Source organism: Elephas maximus, chromosome 12 (genome assembly GCF_024166365.1).
Source record: "Elephas maximus indicus isolate mEleMax1 chromosome 12, mEleMax1 primary haplotype, whole genome shotgun sequence".
NCBI classification, from domain to species: domain Eukaryota; kingdom Metazoa; phylum Chordata; class Mammalia; order Proboscidea; family Elephantidae; genus Elephas; species Elephas maximus.
In genome coordinates this window covers 43,261,211-43,273,794 of record NC_064830.1, presented here as the reverse complement: position 1 = coordinate 43,273,794, position 12,584 = coordinate 43,261,211, and the positions used below count along the sequence as shown (strand labels likewise).

General features: G+C 40.6%; 1 protein-coding gene and 1 long non-coding RNA gene across 17 annotated transcripts in view; one reads left to right on the top strand and one right to left on the bottom strand.

Annotated features, from left to right (window-relative positions):
* DTNB (dystrobrevin beta) overlaps window positions 1–12,584 on the top strand; it is a 422,608-nt gene that overhangs the window by 325,177 nt on the left and 84,847 nt on the right. The gene's annotated exons all lie outside the window — the stretch shown is intronic.
* Window positions 263–12,584, bottom strand: part of LOC126086894 (uncharacterized) — a 53,618-nt gene continuing 41,296 nt past the window's right edge. The window contains exon 3 of one of the 2 annotated variants that reach the window (XR_007519621.1): window positions 263–407. This is a non-coding gene — a long non-coding RNA (uncharacterized LOC126086894). Of the gene's footprint in view, window positions 408–3,503; window positions 3,568–12,584 lie in introns of those variants that run through there. The other variant, XR_007519622.1, reaches the window with a different exon arrangement.

Here is a 12,584-nt window from a genome sequence, read left to right as displayed (position 1 = left end):
GTTGGTGGTAATGAGGTCTCACTCCTCTCTGCTCACTGTTCTTTTTTAGATCTCAAAAGAGATTGACTCAGGACCCAACCTAATCCTGTAGATTGAGTCCTGCCTCATTAACATAACTTTCTCTAATCCTGCCTCATTAACATCATAGAGGTTAGGATTTATAACACATAGGCTAATCAGATCACAAAATGGTAGACAGCCACACAATAGCAAAGTGGATACACATTTTGGGGGAACACAATTCAATCTGTAACACCCACCCATGGGTTTTCTGTTTGGTGGCCTCTCCTAAAATAACGTAGTTGAATGTAGAGGGGCCAGTTCTCAAAAAGAACGGACCTGCTGTTCCCCAGAGAGGTTAGAGGTGTTGAGAAGACACGGCTGTAGGCTTCTATTTCAGGTGGTTCCTAAAAAAAAAAAAGTATGTATATTTGTAAGTATATTACATCATACCTTTATTTGCATAGACTTGTTTCAGGAGAACCTGTTTTATCTCTACCGTCACCTTCTAATTTCTCTCAAGGGATATATAGTCCTTTCTATTCTTTTTCATTCAGTTTAAAAATATGGACTGTGTAACATCATCTTTTGGTGGTAACGGGTAAATGTTAGAGCCACCAATTCTGAGTATTCACTGATTTTTAGAAATCTTAAACAAGGGCAAGATTTTATCACTTTGAACTTTTTTACTTTAATACATATGTCACAGAAGGAAAGTCAGTTTTTAAAGGCCAGAAGATGCCACAGTATAAATATTATTTCTGAGCCAGGGAAACATGACCAAGGTAAGAGATAAGCTACTTTATAATAGTATTAAAATGGCTTTCTGACTGGGTGCCAAGATCAAGAGTTTATCTTGTTATCTACAGAGCACAATAGAATGTTAAGAATCACAATCTGCTGTTTTTTTAGGCTAAGAACAACAGCGATGTTGGGGAAACTGAGAAAGAAGGCCAAATGAAACTGGTCAAGCCAGAAACTATACTTGGGCCCAATCCACTGATTCTCTTCCTTCCTGTGAAATGAGAAAAATAGAATTTGTTTGAAAAGCGAGAATTAATGTGGCTTTCAGCATGGTCATGAAACAACTAGTTTGTATGAATTCTTTATAAGGATCTCTCCAAGTCAACACAGGAATTTTTTTTTTCCCTCCAATCTGTTTTTGAAAGACAGCAAAGCAGAGTAATTGAAAATTAACACATAATCCTACAGAACAGCAGGGTCCTCAGTGCTGGCAAATTCCCAAAGTCCACCTAAAGGCCTGGGCAGACAGCCAGTTTTCAGCTGCTTCTGGGTTGGGATTAAATTTCATTTCCATTCAAGCATTTAAGGTAAAGCCTTTGCCAGTTCTAATTCAGGTTAGTACAAATAGAAAGCTTGAGTATTTCCAAGTCCATACTTAAAAACCTTAGTTTGAAAAATTGAAGCTGACAGAAGCATCGTAATTACTAGCTAGTTTCCTCCTCTCATCAGACTGAGGCTTGAGGTCCTGAAGGTAAGCAAGAATCACATCCATCATGGACTGTCAGCAGAGCAGTGGGGAAGAAGGAAGAGGTTTGGGGAGAAAGACCAGTGTTTTCATGTTCAGATTGAGATCCCGGTAGGATGCTAAAAGTGAAGACAGGCTCTGTAGAGTTTGGATGTGGAGGCTGAGGAAATGGGGGAACGATTTTTCAGGTTTCTTCCTGGCTTGAGTTAAAGTACCTTTGATCAAAACACAGGAGGAGGATTTGGGCAAGAAGATAATGAGGTTATGTTGAATTAGAGGTACCTGTGGGACCCCAGGGAACCACACCATAGTATGAGTTCTTATCATCCAGATTCTTCCAGCTCCCTCAGATTCACACTAGCAAAGGGCATACACATACTTAGATCCTCCACCTCCACCACTTACCACACACACACTGTCTCACAGAGACACAAATTCCCTCTTTCTCTCTAGTATACAAGCACACGCACACATACCTTTTTTTTAAAAAAAAAACATATCCTGTGGAGGCTTTTAACTTCAGTTCCTCTTTACCTCATCTCCTCATAAACTGTCTCACTGAGGTACGCTGTGTCCAGGTGTTGGTTGTGCACCACAGCCTTACACACATAACTAAAATTCCTGTAGCAATACTGAAATTCTTGCAGTTGATCATGCTTAGACCTACAATATTTAACCTTATAGTTTTCATTCCACTTAATATCAAACTATTATAATGTTTCAGTTTGTTTTAGCTGAACTTTTAAAACAAATCAGTGGTGTGGTAGAAGTTTTTGCCTTTTTCATGAACCTTATTAGGAAACCTCCAGCCTGTTCCCCATCTCACCCCAATCTGTTCTTTTCTTTGCAACCAGAGGGATTCTTCTGAAATGCATGTCTGATTATGTTACTCTCCCGATTAGAACTTTCCAATGGCAGTGCTTGGCCACAGCAGCACTGCCCAATAGCATGAAAATGTTTTGTGCTGTTTTTTTTTAGTATGGTACCCTTTAGCCACAGGTGGCTGGTAAGCACTTGAAATGTGACTTGTGTGACAAAGAACCGAATTTTTAATTTTAGTTAATTTTGATTTAAACAGCCACATGTGGCTAGTAGCAATATAGGTCTACAGGATAAAGTCCAAAATCTCCAGGGTCCCTGAGAAGACCTTTTGTGAGCTGACCCCAGCTGCCTCTCCAGCCCCACCTCATACCACTCTCTTTACTTGACATCTACACTGAGAATTACTTGAATTGTTTATACAGGTCCCCAAGGCAGTTTTTGCATATGCGGCTTCTTCTTGTAGTACCTCCCCATTTTATTTCCTCTTACTCTCCTCTCTTCCTGCGTCTAATTCTTCTTTCTCAAGTTAGCTTCACCTCCTCCAGGCAGCCTTTCCTAATGTCCTAAAACTAGATTATGTTAGTCTTCTGCGATCCATAGCATCTTCTATATGTCATTGTATTGTCATTGCCTGTATGTCAATGTCTTTCTAGACTATAAACTAGAAACTAATTCTTTCTCTCCAGACCTTCTCTCTGCTGCTTGCCTCTTAATCAGTACTTCTCTACTGGGAACGGGATTTTCTTCTTCAGTTATTTGAAATGAATAACATAACATTGCCTGGTTATTCCATTCAAGGCAGGTACTAAAGGTGAAAAAGAAGGTTATGATTGAATTTATATAACTAGCTAGTGGGAAATTTAACTGATTACTAGGATTTTACATAATTTAAGGCCAATCATTAATTGATAGTGGATATTTAACCTCACTGAGCTTATTTATTCAAAAGGAAACATAGATAGGATGGAGGACAAAAGGAAGGACTACATAGGTATGTTTTCTCTTTTATTAAGATTTTTATTTGGTAAAGATTTTTTCATACATTTAGTAGGAGGGAGAAGTCATTTGGCACATTTAGCTTTCCAGTGGCAGATTTAGATCACATCGTGGCTCACCATTTCATCAGGGTGAAACTCCTCTGCTGAGACAGCAGCAGTAAAGATGAATGGTGTTGAAAACTCTTAGCAAGCTCCAGGTGTCGCTCCAACTCCTTCACCCTGTCCGAAACCTGCCTGGGCCCGAGAATCTGCAAAGAACTTTGCACATCATCAAGCTTATTTGTCTCTCACAGGTTCTCCATGGACAGCAACGTTTTTTCTCATTTATTTCCCCTGAACAGAGCAGGTTGTACAACACTCCTGCCGTGAGCTGTTGTAAGCATGCCCTCCCCAACTCGTCTTCGCTCTTTGTGGGTTATAACCCTTTGAGGAGAATAATCCAGACGGGGAATATTTTTGCATTCTGTAAAAATCTCTTCCATGCTCACGCCTTGGCATTGTGTTTAGTGACCGAGGAAAAAAGGAACTTAATTTGCTCTCAGAATTATCTGTGGTGTGCTACAGAATCACGTGTTAAAGAATGATGAAACTTCCTGCCCTATAGATCTGAGAGTCTCAGTCAGACATTTGGAAACCAGTTAATATGTTTACTACACATGAATTAATGTATTTGTACATATTAACGGGTTGACGTTAAAGGACACAGCTTGACGGAGCATGGCCAAAAGCTGTGGTCTTCTACGAGAGCTCTGCCCTGAAACATGCTGCTCTCGTTGCTGGGCCCTCTCCTGTACTCTCACATCAGGGTTTTCTTTCTGAAGTCACTGATCGTTCTGAGTATATGGATTTTAACTGGAATATTTCCGTATGCCTTCCTGCACCTTTGGTGGCCCCACCGCAGATTTCTCCCACTGTGACAAAAGTACTAATATTTCTCCAAACCCCAGGACTTCCCAGAGGCAGCGAATTGCTTTGTAATTTATTGTTGGAATCAGCTGGCTTTGCAAGTTTATTGTGGAGGACATAGAGTTTCTCACATAGGACTTCTAAATGAGCTTCAGTGTTGTATCTTCCTTAAGGTGTTTAGACCTGTCTGAAGCTCTGGAGGCCAGCCTATGTCAAAGGTGATAATGGACTTTTCCCTTCCAGTTAGATCAAATTCTAGATAAAAAGTGACTAAATATTTTGGAATAGCCTAAATTCCATCGTGTGGCTAATTTTTGGTCTCTCCCTTGCTTTGTTTCCTTCCTCGGTCTCTGCTGTAAATTTCTCTAGGTCTGGACTCAGTCTTGGGTCCCCTTCTCTAAAATCCATTTTAGTGATACCACATCTAATCTCCAAGCCGAATCACTCTCCTAAATTCCAGAACCAGTTATCCAAATGCTCACCTGACATTTCCATTTAGATGTTTCACAAAAAGCAAAAAAACCAAACCCATTGCCATGGCTTCAATTCCGACTCATAGGAACCCTAAAGAATGAAGTAGAACTGCCCCATAGGGTTTCCAAGGAGCACCTAGTGGATTTGAACTGCCGACCTTTTGGTTAGCAGATGTGGCTCTTAACCACTACACCACCAGGGTTTCCAGTGTTTCATAGACAACTTAAAAAACCTATCTAAACCCGAACTTACTGCCTTCCCTCTCAAACCTCTTCCTCCTACAGTGTTTCGTCTCAGTAAATGGCAGCACCGTCCACCTCTTGCTGAAGGCAGACACCTGGGAGTCTTTTTTGGCTTCTCTTTCTCTCTCTCCCTACCCTCTTGCACTCACCCCAGCCAGCCAGTCACTAAATCCCTATTCTTTTCAGCTTTATCAGGGTACAATTTATGTACGTAATTTATATACACAATAAGATTTACCAATTAAGTGTATAATTTGATATGTTTTGACAAATGTGTACAGTCCAATAAGTCAGTATTGATTTTTTTCTCCCGAATACTCTCTCCAATCCAACCACTTTTTTCCATACCCTAGTCCAGGCCACCAAGAATTGTCCCTCAACTAGATTACTGTTCACTGATTTTCCTGCTTTCTCTTTTGGCCTATTCTAGCCAGCTTTTTTCACTACAGACAGTTATCTTTCAAAAGCGTGTGTCTGATCACAGCACCCCGCTGCCTAAAACCCAGAAGCATGTCATTGTCCCTGAGAGAAAATCCAGTTTTTTAACATGGTTTGTAAGGGCTTTCATAATGCCCTACCTATCTTTCCAGCCTCATTTTCTGATATTCTTTCCCACTCCTCCAGCTTCAACTTTGGAACTCTTTCAGTTCTTAGAGTGTACTGTAAATTCTGTCATTTGGGCCTTCACACATACTGCTCCCTCTGCCTGGAACCCTCTTCACCCACATTCTCACCTAGCCAACGCCTACTCATCATTCAAGTTTCAACTTAGATGTCACTTTATGAAGGATTTAGACTAGGCTAAATCCTCTTTCTATGGCCTCCCAAAAAACCCTTTTGTAACACTCCCTATACATATAAATACATGATTAATGTTGTATTCCCCTCAAGAATTCACAAGAGTGGAGCCACATTAGCTTATTTATCACTGTGGCCCCAGCCCCCAATATAATATTGGCACATAGTAGACAATAAATATACTGAAAATTCATTACAGCTAAAATTCGTTGAATGGTTATTATGTACCAGGCAATTCAGTTTTGTATCCCAACCAAAATCCCAACTATGACTACGTGGAAATTAACACATTTTTAGTTTATAGGATGATTTATTATCCTGTTTCCAGACCTCATGGGTAAACCCTGTAGAGCTTATACCTATTTCTTAAAATAGCCACATGTTAGGGACCCTGTCGTTGACCAAAAACAAAAAAGCACTTTTACAAGCTCCAAAGACAGAAGGAAGGCAAAAGCATTGCTCCAAAATAGATTTCGGAGCGTTACAGGCAGTGTTCACATCTTGTAACTACCTTGTTTTACGTTTCATCCCTGATTCAGCTTCTTATTCCTAGCTTATTTCTTAAACCTTGGCTTTATTAACCTCGTTAGACCTCTGGCCATTCCCCAAAGGCCAGTTACTTGCCATGGTTCCTTTTGGACTTCTGTTCTTGTGCTTTGGCCCTCAGTCGTTTTGTAGGCTTTCTCCTTAAGATGTTACCACGCTAGTTTCTACTATCTAGACCAAACTGAGGCACATCTGAGACTTATGTGGTCACCATACAACAAGAAGTCTGGTGGAGACAGTCCAAGAAAAGCATATTGCATCCTGGAATGGTCCTGTTAGATTAAGAGAACCCTAGAGTTGATCCTGAGCTAGAAGGTTTACCAGGAGGAAAGACATGTTAATTTCAGAGCTACTTTTCTCTAGGTTGCTATGTCAGTGTGGAAGGGTACAGCCTTAATTAGTTTTTCACCTCCATCAGGATGAATCCCGAGGGCTACCTAAAAGTTATCAGAGGCATAGAAAGTTTATAGAACTAGTTTGGAATCAAAGTAGACTTATTGATGTGGCTATAGGATTATTATTGACCCAAATTCAGGAATATAAACAAAGACTTCTGAACTCCTCTCAGATATTGGTATGGTATACAGGTATGTACCTGGTTCAAGAGCACTTTTACCAACCACCACATGGCATACACTAGGGAAAAGACTGGCAAACTACAGCCTACAAGTGGCAGCCTGTTTTTGTAAGTAAAGCTTTATTGGAACACAGGCAAGCCCATTATTGACATATTGTCTCTTGCTGCTTTCCCTACAGTGGCAGAGTTGAGTAGTTGTGATGGAGATCCTATGGCCCGCAAAGCCTAAACAAACTATTTATTATCTGGCCCTTTGAGAAAAACAAGCATTGTACCTCTTCTTGGAGTTCAAATAAGAATATAAGAAAGATGAGATGTAGCTCTAAAGACAAACTGTTCTCATTACTTAGACTCATAGAATTTCAGAGTAAATAAAAGGTGCCTTAGAGCTCAGCATGATGTGATTCATTATTGGACTCAACACTGAAAGATAATGAAATGTGATTATAGCGGGCATTGTAGGCCTTTACATCTACTTAATTATTAGTGCTTCCTTCGGATTACTGCAGTAGTAATAATCAGAGGTACAATTTTGGCCTCTCTGAAATTAAGAATATCAAATGTGGAGATGAAATGAATTTCCCTATCTCACTTCAGCACACCCGAGGGCTTGGTAATGGGAAGGATCAGTGTGGCCAGTGTTTGAGTTCTAGAGAAATATAAGTGTATAATCAATACTCTTATTCAGAGAGCAGTCGGTAATTAGCAGTTGGGGGAAGTACCACCTCCCCGGCGGGCCGAGCTCAACCAGGGCATTAGAGATCACTTTGACATAACCCTTTGGAGCCCTTCCCCTTCTTCAGAGGTCACTCCCTTAAATGTTTAACACTTCAAAACAGTGGTTACCAGAACAGCCCTCATTGTTTGGGTAGAAATGAATGAGTTGAAAATGAATTATTATCTTAAAATCAATCATAACAGCCCTTCATAATAATCCCCAAATTCAGTATTTTCACTTCTTTTACAAATGTAATAATTGAGGTACTCCGAGAACTCAATTCAAGGACAGAAAGGAGGATTCAATCTAAACTCAAAATTGCTTATTTCCCAAATACAGGTGAGCTCCCAAGCTGCAGCCATCGAGTACTAATCTTGCTATGTACTCACAACTACCTCAGCCAAGGACTTCCTTCTCTGAAAAGCAGCTTCGGGAGCTCCCCACCACTAACACAAATTGCTTACCCCTGTCCTTCACTGCTGTCAACTCCATTTCCCTTTTGGAGGCAGCTTGGTGCAGTGGAAAGAGCTTTTCAGTCAAATAGGTTTCAGGGTCTGCCCTTGTCACTTACCTGTTGTATGAACTCTTTATGCTTAATTAGTTCATCTATAGAAGCAATTCACTAATTTAACAAGTATTAGCAGAGTATGTATTATGTGCCAAGGCACTCTTTTAGGAGGTAGTGATTTAGCTGTGTAAAGATAAGTGCCTAAATTCATCTAACTTCCATTCTAGTGGAGAACACACAAAAGAATAATTTTATAATAAAGGGTAGTGATAAATGCTCTCCAGAAAAATAAAGCTTGATGGAGAAACAGAGAATGACTAGGGCAGAGGGCCGTAGATTTTTGATTGGATGGTCAGGGAAGGACTGAAGAGATGACATTTGATTAGGAAATTGAATAATGTGGAGAGAAAGAGAGCCATGCCAGGATCCGAGGGAATAATGTTCCAAGTAAAGGAGTAGTAAGTACAAAGGTCTTGTGGTGGGAATGAACTTGGTGTTTTCTTGGAAAAGCAGAAAGATCAGTGTGGCGGAAGCACAGTGAGCAGTGGGAAGATTTATAGGAAATTAGGTCAGAGAAGTAGCTAGGAGCCAGACTATATAAGGGTGGCAGGATCTGATTTTTTTTCTAAATATTTTTTAATGAACTTTTAATTTTAGAATCATTTTATGTTTGAAGAAAAGTTGCAAAGATAGTACTTTGAGTTTCCATTTACCTCTTACTCTTTTTCCCCTGAAGTCAACATCTTACATGTCCGTGGTACATTTGCCACAGCTAGGAAACCAACATCTATACATTACTATTAACTGCACTTCAGACATTATTTGGATTTCATTAGTTTTTCCACTGATGTCCCTTTTCTGTTCCAGATTACCACACTGCGTTAGGTCATCATGACTCTTCTGGCTTGTGACAGTTTCTTAGTCCTTTGTTTTCATGGCCTTGACAGCTCTGAGGAGCCCTGGTCAAGTATTTTATAGACTGTCTCTCATGTTATTCCCATGATTAGACTGGGGTTATGGGTTTTGGAGAAGAATACCACACAGGTGAAGTGCCCTTGTCATCATATCATCAGGGGAGTACATGCTACCAACATGACTTGTCACTGATAATATTAATCTTGGCCGAGGTACTGTTTACGAGGTTTCTGTACTGTAATGTTACTCTTTTCCACATTTCCCTACTCTGTTCTTTGGAAGTAAGTCACTAAACCCAGCCCACATCAAGGAGGAGGGAGGGAGATTACGCACTACACCCTGGAGGGGAAAGTACCCACATAAATTATTTGGAGTTTTTCTGTAGGGAAGATTCACCTCTTTTTCTCCTATTTCTCTCTATATATCAGTCTGGACTCATGGGTATTTATTTTATATTTGAGTTATAATCCAATACTACATTATTTAGTTTGTTGCTCAAAATGTTCTAGCTTTGGCCATTCGGAGCTCTTTCAGATTGGGTCCTGTGTCCCTTTGCCATGTCCTCATTGTTTTGATTTTTGAGCACTTCCGTACTATTTGACATTACAACGTGCTCCAGGCTCATCTTGTATACTGGCTCGCATCATCCACTGTCTGCTTACTAATTAGCTCAGTTCCAATATGCATATATAGCAGTTTTAGAATTGTTAATATCCTACTTTTTAACAAAGTGTACAATTCGATGGTTTTTAGTATAGTTAGAGTTGTATGTACGGCCATTACCACAGTCAATTTTAGAATATTTCCATCGCCCCCAAACTGATTTATTTTTAAAAGATTACTCACTGCAGTGTGGAGAATTGACTATAGGGGACAACAGTGGAAAAAGAGAGACTAGTTAAGAGGCTATTGGGGTAGTTTAAGTGAAATTTGGTGCGAAATTCCAGGTGAGAAATTATGGCAACTGTGGAGAGCAGTGAAAGTGGCTGGTTTGAGGGTCTGTTTTGAAAGTAGAGCCAACAGGACTTGTTAATGAATTGAATGTGAAGTGTGAGGAAAACATAAAAATGAAGCTAACTCCTGGGTTTTTGGTGTCGTGCCGTATGACGGTGATGCTATTCATTTAAGCTGGTCAGTCCAGAAGAGTGGTAGCTTAGGCAGTAAGTCAGGAGAAGAGGTTCTGTTTTGAACTTACTAAGTTTAAGGTGCCTGTTAGGCAATCAAGGGCAAAAGCTAAATTTAAAAAACAAAAAACCTTCCTGTCGACTCCCACTCATGGCGACCCCACATGGGTCAGAGTAAAACTCTGCTCCATACGGTTTTCAGTGGCAGATTTTTCTGGAAGTATATCACCAGGACTTTTTTCCAAGGTGCCTCTGGGTGGACTCGAACCACCAACCTTTTGGTTAGTAGCCAAGCACATTAACCATTGGCACCACACAGTTACTCCAGATGTTGAAAATACATGATTCTGGAGCTCAGGGGAGAGGTGAAATTGTGAGGGTTACAGTAATACCATTCTTATAAGATTGTTCTGAGAATAAACAAGAGACCATATATAAAAGTACCTGGTAGGTCACAGGGACTCTGCTCTTAGTGACTCTTCCCAGTGCTAAAGTAAATACTAATGCGGTAGATTTTATGTTATTCTCATCTTACAGATGAAGGGACAAAGGTGTAGAGTAAGTATCAGAGCATGGATTAAAACCCAAACTGCCGGACTCCAAAGCCCATGCTCTCAATTGCTATGCGCCACTGCTTCCCACCTAGTAAGTAGGTCTGCTACCGGTGGCTCCACCCTGTACTTCAGACCTAGCTTCTAGCACGCTTGTCCTGCTTATCTGCTTCCCCCCATCACTTGCCCTTCATCCCTGTTTTCCTTACTGACGTTCCTCCCCTTTGCTCCCTAACTCCATAGGTATGCCTCTGAACTTTGGCCAGAGGCTCCTTCTCTTGCCAGCTACCTCTAGAGATCCCCCAGCAACCATGAGGCATTATCACCTAGACTTAAGAATGTCCCCCCTCTCGAGAGCAGTTCTCACACTTCCGTGTGCATCTGGGGCACCTGGGAACTTGTGTCAAATGCAGATTCCAGGCCTTGTTCCCAGAGGGTCTAATTCAGGAGAAACCTGGGAGTTCTGAAGGTGGTAATCTGGGGAAATACATTCTTAGAAGTGCTGCTGTAGACCCTTCAGTCTTATCAGGATCCTTTGTCCCCAGCCGTGGTCATCCTGCGTTGGTTAGAGCTGGGGGAGGGGGCCCTGGGGAGAAGTGTGTTCTTTTCATTATCACTCCTCTTTTGAACTCCAAGATTCATTCTGCTCACCCTTGATTTGCTCATCTCCCTAATTGGATAAAATTCTGCTATTATATTCTCTCAAAGGACCATGTCCCTCTTGTCATAAAACTTATTACATTTGCAATTTTATGTTTATTTGTGTGACTATTTGATTATCTCTTTTCCTATTAGACTGTTAGTGCCAGGAGAGCAGCAACTGTGGTTGGGTCTTGCATGCTGCGTGCCCCAGCTTCTGGCACAGTGCCTGGCACCTAGTTGGAGCTCCACACAGTTCACTGAATGAATTACCTTGAAACTCTTGTGTGTTTCCTCATAGCTACATTGTTTCGAATGCCCAATTCACGTCAGCATTGTTATTAGAACGATTGTATGTTTAGGGATTAACATCACCTACTTTTGTAGACTGAATTGCCATTTGTCAGCTTAAAAACAGAACAATTATTTGTATGCTTTTGTTTTTATGGGAAAATATATTCTGAATTCCAAACTATTGACTTTGCTAAAGCAAAACCTATAATGTAAGTTGAATGTTGCCTATGTATTGTGTGTGTGTGTGTGTGTGTGTGTAAAGTTTGAGATATTGTATCAAAAAAGGAAAGAGTTTAAATTCAAAAAGTAAATCTAGGAAAACAGGTACAACTTTGAATGTGAGTAGAACAGCATAACACCCCACACCCCAAACAAAATCAGCAGGAAATTCATGGAGACGTGTGTTCCCTATCTACTATAGGCAGCTACCGGTAATGCTTTTCATTTTGGTCTAGATCCCTAATTATTTGACAAACAACACTAGTTCTGAATAGCAGTCTTCCTGTAAACCTAAGATGGAGTTTAGTGAACTATTTTCTCTGAGGAAAAATAAGTAACCAGGAAAAAAAGATTTCCACAAGTTCCTGCCTCACCTACACATGCACCTGTGTTGGTTGCGTATACACGGCCACCCTCTTTGTATGTGGGTCCCCCACATGTACCCTGAGTCTCATGTTCACTCACCAGTTAGAACTTCTGGTAAATCAGTTCTCCTTTCTTATCTCCTGCATCTTTTTTTCCCCATCTCAGCTCCATCTTTCCTATCAACCTGTAAATTTGCTAATTTTTCTCCTTTGGGAGGAAATATCCTCTCTTGACCTCAGTTTCCTCTCCTGTTCCCCCTACATATCCTTGCCATTTCAGAAAAACTTCTTGAAAGTTATCTACATTGAATGCCTTCAACTTATGTTCTGCTATTCCTTTTTAAACCCCTGCCCCCACCCCCAGCTCAGGCTTTCATCTGCCGTTATTCTGTCAAAATG